Source organism: Hylobates moloch, unplaced genomic scaffold (genome assembly GCF_009828535.3).
Source record: "Hylobates moloch isolate HMO894 unplaced genomic scaffold, HMol_V3 SCAFFOLD_12, whole genome shotgun sequence".
NCBI lineage: Eukaryota > Metazoa > Chordata > Mammalia > Primates > Hylobatidae > Hylobates > Hylobates moloch.
Window position 1 is genome coordinate 44,770,203 of NW_026652287.1, and position 6,591 is coordinate 44,776,793.

Genomic DNA, 6,591 nt, shown 5'->3' on the forward strand with positions numbered 1-6,591 from the left:
ACTAGAGAGAAACCTTTTGATTGTAAGGAATGTGGAAAATATTTCATTTCTCCTGCAAGCATTTGAAGACATGGTAATGCACAGTGGAGATGGACCTTATAAATGTAAGTTTTGTGGGAAGCCATGGATTGTCTCAGTTTATACCTTACCCATGAACGAACTCACACTGGAGAGAAACCATATGAATGTAAACAATGTGGTAAAGCCTTCATTTGGCACAGTTCTGTTTGAATCCATGAAAGAACTCACACTGGGGAGAAGCCATATGAATGTAAGTAGTATGGGAAATCATTCAATTTTTCCAGTTCCTTTCACAGACATGAAAGGACACACACAGGAGAGAAGCCGTATAAATGTAAGGAATGTGCGACAGCCTTCAATTGTCCCAGTTCTTTTCACAGGCATGAAAGGACCCACACAAGAGAAAAACCTTATGAATGTAAACTATGTGGGAAAGCATTATCTCACCTTAGAAGCTTTCAAAGACACATGAGAATGCACACTGGAGAGAGGCTTCATAAATGTAAGATATGTGGGAAAGCCTTTTACTCTCCCAGTTCATTTCAAAGACATGAAAGAAGTCACACTGGAGAGAAACCCTACAAATGCAAGCAATGTGGGAAAGCCTTCACTTGTTCCACTTCATTTCAATATCATGAAAGGACTCACACTGGAGAGAAACCCTATGGGTGTAAGTGATGTGGGAGAGCCTTCAGATCTGCCAAGTACATTCGAATACATGGAAGGACTCACACTGGTGAGAAACCCTATGAATGTAAGCAATGTGGGAAAGCATTTCATTGTATCCGTTCCTTTCATAGACATGAAAGGACTCACACTGGAGAAAAACCTTATGAATGTAAGCATTGTGGGAAAGCCTTCACTTGTTCCATGTATATTGGAATATATGCAAGAATTCACACTGGAGAGAAACCTTACCAATGTAAGGAATGCGGGAAAGCCTTCATTCATTCCAGTTACTGTCGAAAACATGAAAGAACTCACACTATTAATATATGAGAGAAATGCTACTTTTTAATTTTTATTTTTGTAGAGACAGGGTCTCACTATCTTGTCCAGGTTGGTCTTGAACTCCTGGCTTCAAGCATCCCTCCCAGCTTGAGGTCTCAATAAAGGAAAGCAATAAATGTAGAGATGGAGTTAGGTGATGCCACACTGGGATTCATCAGTGGCCTAGCTTACATATGATTTCGAAGGCAGACATGAGGAAGGCCTTAGTCACATTTTAGAGCCAGCCACATTCACATGGGCTGTGTGGCCCCCTGATTCTAGCCCATTTTCCTGATTCTCTTGCTTGTCAATCGAGAGTATCCTCCGAATCTCGACTTTCCTTTTCTCAGAGGTGTAGGTTTCCAAAGATGTCCCCAGAAGCTCCACATTCAAGTTCTATCTACAGTTTGGTTTTTCTTTAAGTATTGTAATGTCCATACCAGAGAAAGAATGAGGACTGTCATGGGTGGGGAATGTTCTCTGATGCTCAACTCTCTTAGTCTGCAGATTGAGTTGGTAGGAGGTGTGATTTGTTTACATGCACCTTTGTTCCTGCTGGTAGTGACCTTGTTCTTGATTCAGCCTGACAGCTTACTATGCTGCCATCAGAACCAACTTGGTGAGAGCTCTGCTGCCCTGTGCAGTGACTGGTCTCATCTAGGACTCTCGTGTGAGAAGTAACACCTTGCTCTGGTCAGGAAATGTCCAGTGTTTCCTGTTATCCACAGGAGAATGTAATGCGTCAGTTCATTTTCAGTTATCTTTGATTATATGTGATTGACAATGTGTACTTTTGAGGGAGCAAAGATTTCTGTACATATTTCTTAAAAATAGTTTATTCAGCTGGGTGCAGTGGCTCACGCCTGTAACCCCAGCGCTTTGGGAGGCCGAGGTGGGCGGATCACGAGGTCAGGAGTTTGAGACCAGCCTGGCCAACACGGTGAAACCCCATCTCTACTAAAAGTACCAAAATTAGCTGGGTGTGGTGGCGGATGCCTGTAATCCCAGCTACTCGGGAGGCTGAGGCAGGAGAATCGCCTGAACCTGGGAGGCGGAGGTTGCAGTGAGCCAAGATCACGCCACTGCACTCCAGCCTGGGTGACACAGCAAGACTCTGTCTCGAAAAAAAAAAAATTTATTCATTGTTTTTCAGTTGTGTACTTACAAATGTTGTTATCTTTTTTTTGTATACTGAGAAGCTCTATTAAAATATCCCTTGTCAACATGGATCAGATCAAATGTATACTGTTACCAAGTTATTTGTTTGATATTGTGAGTCAATATCACCATGTGTATAAACCTCATTTATTTCGAGATGTAAATTACACATTTCAGGCATATCTACTTATAATTTTTATCTTTTTTTTTTTTTTGAGACAGGGTCTTGCTCTATAACCCAGGCTGGAATGCAGTGGTGCAATCATAGCTCATTGCAGCTCTGAGCTCCTGGGCTTAAGCAATCCTCCTCCCTCAGCCTCCTGAGTCGCTGGGACTACAGGTGTGCACCATCATGCCTGGATAATTTTTTTTTTAATTTTTAGTACAGAGGAGGTCTTGTTATGCTCCCCAGGCTAGTCTCCAACTCCTGGGCCAAAGCAATCCTCCTGTCTCAGTCTTCCAAAGTGCTGACATTATAGGCGTGAGCCACTGTTCCCAGCCACAATTTTTATCTTGACCATAATTTGTCATTCTTTTATAATCTCCGAAGTTAAATCTTGCTGTTATCAGTGCTCTCTTGCCCAAAACCACCAGTATTAAAAAAACTGTTGTCAAAGAGGATGTAATAAATTGTAGTAATAAATATGACCGCAAGCCATAAATGACTGCAGGACATATCAATAAGAGGGTTCTCCGTAGAATTTCTTACAGGATTTCTGTTTTAGGTGCATTGTTCTCTATTCAAGGAGGTGAGTCATTTTTGTATATTGGATGCTGTCAGGATGTGAACTTAATTGTACCACTGCTAATCATAGTAGTTCTCACCTAGAAGGAGAAAGAATGGATTGGAGTTAAACCAAATTGAAGACAATTGCTGGTCAGTCACATTATGAGAAGAGGGGAATTGGAATTTTTGGTTATTTTTATGATTTGAAATATGTTTTCTTCTATCCCATCTAGGGATGTGGTTACAGAATGCCCTCGTTTTTGTCCTGCTCCATCATGGTCACTGAGGAGCACTGTTTCACACTGCAGGTGTCTGACATGTGTCTCTCCAAAGGCTTAAGATTTGGCCTGGCGGTGAGGGGAGGCAGCTCCCAGACTTGTGGACCTGTTTTTGTTTTACTTATTCTCCAAAACCTGAGATATTTCTTACAGTGTATGAACACTGTGCCACAAAATGCTCCAGTTAAAAATATATAAAGTCACTTACTCCTTAGGAAGCTGTATAATACCTTTAAAGAAATGTCCTTACTGAGTCAAATGCGGTCAATATATTGATGTAACTGTCTGAATGCACGCCTAGGAAGGATAAAAGTCAGCATCGCTATTCCAGTCAAGCCTTTCTTGCTCAGATAATATGCTCTTGATGTAACCCTCTTTTTTCTTTTTGACACAGGGTCTCATTCTATCACCCAGACAATGTGGAGTGCAGTGGCGTGATCTCGGCTCACTGCAATCTCCACCTCCTGGGCTCAAGCGATCCTCCCACCACCTTAGCCTCCCAAGTAGCTGCGACCATGCCCAGCTAATTTTTGTATTTTTTTTTTAGAGACAAGGTTTCACCATGTTGTCCAGGCTGATCTTGAACAGGAGTTCAGCAACCCTTTTGTGCCACCACTGTAGAGTAATAGGCAACATGGAAAAGTTAGTTTTATATATTATACAGTGGCATGGAACAATCCAATCACTTTTTTGAAGTACCAGCCAAACTCTTTTTCAGAGAAGCCTGTTTGAAACTCCCTAGAGTCAAAACCTGGTACCACAGGAAGAGCAGCAATGAGTGACCAACCCCTGACTCTATGTGCAGATGACACATCCATCCCCAGATTACGTATCAACATAAGTGAAAGGTACTGTCATTGCCTGTCATTTTTTTTTTTTTTTTTGAGATGGAGTCTCACTTTGTCACCCAGGCTGGAGTGCAGTGGCACGATCTTGGCTCACTGCAACCTCTGCCTCCTGGGTTCAAGCTATTGTCCTGCCTCAGCCTCCCAAGTAGCTGGGATTACAGGTGCCTGCGACCACACCTGGCTAATTTTTGTATTTTTAGTAGAGACGGAGTTTCACCATGTTGGCCAGGCTAGTCTTGAACTCCTGACCTTGTGATCCACCCGCCGCGGCCTCCCAAAGTGCTGGGATTACAGGCGTGAGCTACTGCACCCAGCCCATTGCCTGTCAGTTTTTACAGAGTGTCGCTTAGATCAAGAAAGAGATGGTAATACAGAGTTAGGTGTGTCTGAAACCAAACACGGCCTCATCCTTCTCCCTTGAAGGCCAAATGCACTCTGAGAGTTTGGTTAGAGTACAAACAACGCCACCCACTTCACTCCAGATGTGATTTTCTACAGGAGGCAGGCACTGTGTTGGGATGGCCAGTGAAGGTAAGGAACACTAGAGGTGCAGGTTTAGGTGCTGAATGGGACACAGCCTGGACATTATTAGCCTTGACTATGGAGGTGTCTTGATGTTTCTCAAATCGAGACTAGTCTGGCCAACAGGAAACTGAACTGGTTTTCAATGGACAAACTCATATATATAGGGATCTATTCGCTTCCTTTAAGTTTCAGTTTCGTTATGTGGCATTTAGCATGAGTGACTCCATTTTGGTCTGGTCTGGTTTCTAAGTGCCTAGTGCAGAAGCTCAGTCCAAAACAATGGCCTCCCATAATTTTCATTTTAACATTTCCTTTATACTAATACAGGTCACCTCAAATGTCACCTCCACAGAGGGTTCTTCCTCTCACCTCAGTTAGTCCTACTTCTTTTCATTCAGTTTTTTGTTACACTGCACTTTTTAGGATCTGGGAAATCCAATCAAATTTCGCAGGGTTTATTGCTTTTTCTTTTTCTTTTTCTTTTTTTTGAGACAGAGTCTCGCTTTGTCGCTGCCCAGGCTGGAGTACAGTGGTGCAATCTCGGCTCACTGCAACCTCCACCTTCTGGGTTCAAGCAATTCTCCTGCTTCAGACTCCTGAGTAGCTGGGATTACAGGCATGTACCACCACACTCAGCTAATTTTTGTATTTTTAGTAGACATGGGGTTTCACCATGTTGGCTAGGCTGGTCTCGAACTCCCAACCTCAGGTGATCCACCCACCTCGGCCTCCCAAAGTTCTGGGATTACAGGCATAACCACTATGCCCAGCCAGGTTCATTACTTTTTAAAAATCAATCTATGAAAAGTTAAATTGGTCAGGCATGGTGCCTCAGAACCTGTAATCCTAGCACTTTAGGAAGCTAAGGTGGGAGGATCACTTGAGGCCAGGAGTTGGAGAGCAGCCTGGGCAACACGGTGAAACCCCATCTGTACAAAAAATACAAAAATTTGCTGGGCGTGGTGGCGCACACCTGTGGTCCCAGCTACTTGGGAGGCTGAGGTGGGAGAATTGCTTGAGTCCGGAAGATCAAGGCTGCAGTGAGCTACTGTACTCCAGCCTGGGTGACAGAGCAAGACCTTGTCAAAAAAAAAAAAGAAAAAAGAAAAGAAAAATCATGTAAATGAAACCAAATTCAGTGATGTTACCTTTTTTTCTTTTTTTGGTAGAGACAGGGTCCCACTATGTTGCCCAGGCTGGTCTCAAACTCCTGGCCTCAAGCGATCCTCCTACCTTGGCCTTCCAAAGTGCTGGGATTACTGGTGTGAGCCACCATACCTGTCCTACCTTTATTTCTAACAACTGACATGCCTTACATTAAAAAGTCCTTTAGAAAACAACTTTGAGCCATTTTCCAGATAGGGGAAGTCAATGAAGCTCCCTCTTGTGGTGAGGGCGACTTTAACATCCACACATCCTGTCTGGGGGACTGGATTTCTGAGTTGTGCTGAGACTTAAGAGTGGAAAAAAGGTCACTCTTTTTCCTCTGCTCTCACACAACACAGAATACTTCTGTGACCAAATGCAAATATCTGAGAAGTGTCCCCCACGTACCAAGCAAAGCATCAATTCTGCAACTGACTCCAGCTCGATGTCTTCTAGTTCCAACACTTTCTACCTTTATATAAGGTACAAAACTGCCTCAGAAATCATCTGACCATGTGTCCTGGTTTGCTAACGATAATCCTTGATAGTAGCTGTTGTCCCAACATAGTTTTTCATAGCACCTCATCTTCTTGCCATGGTTATCTATGTCTGAACAATGAATATGTATGAGTACTTTCACACATAAGCGAAATTAGGTTTATTAAATGAAGTTTCCAGGAACGTTCAAATTTCAACACCTGATTTGCCTTATCACAAGTTATGGCTGTGCTAATTTCTCCAGGCAATATTCATGGAATATTGAATTTATCATTGTAAGGTGTGGAGCAATGAAGATGCCCAAGAGGCCAGGCTCACACCTGTAATCCCAACACTTTGGGAGGCTGAGGCTGGAGGATCACTTAAGCTCAGGAGTTTGAGATCAACCTGAACAACCAAA

At 43.0% G+C, this 6,591-nt stretch overlaps 2 pseudogenes; both read left to right on the forward strand.

Moving 5' to 3' along the window:
* The window catches only part of LOC116479509 (zinc finger protein 491-like), a 4,392-nt pseudogene extending 1,574 nt beyond the window's left edge, over nt 1–2,818 (forward strand).
* Nucleotides 2,819–4,540: 1,722 nt separating this feature from the next.
* Nucleotides 4,541–6,591, forward strand: part of LOC116814524 (zinc finger protein 20-like) — a 12,423-nt pseudogene continuing 10,372 nt past the window's right edge.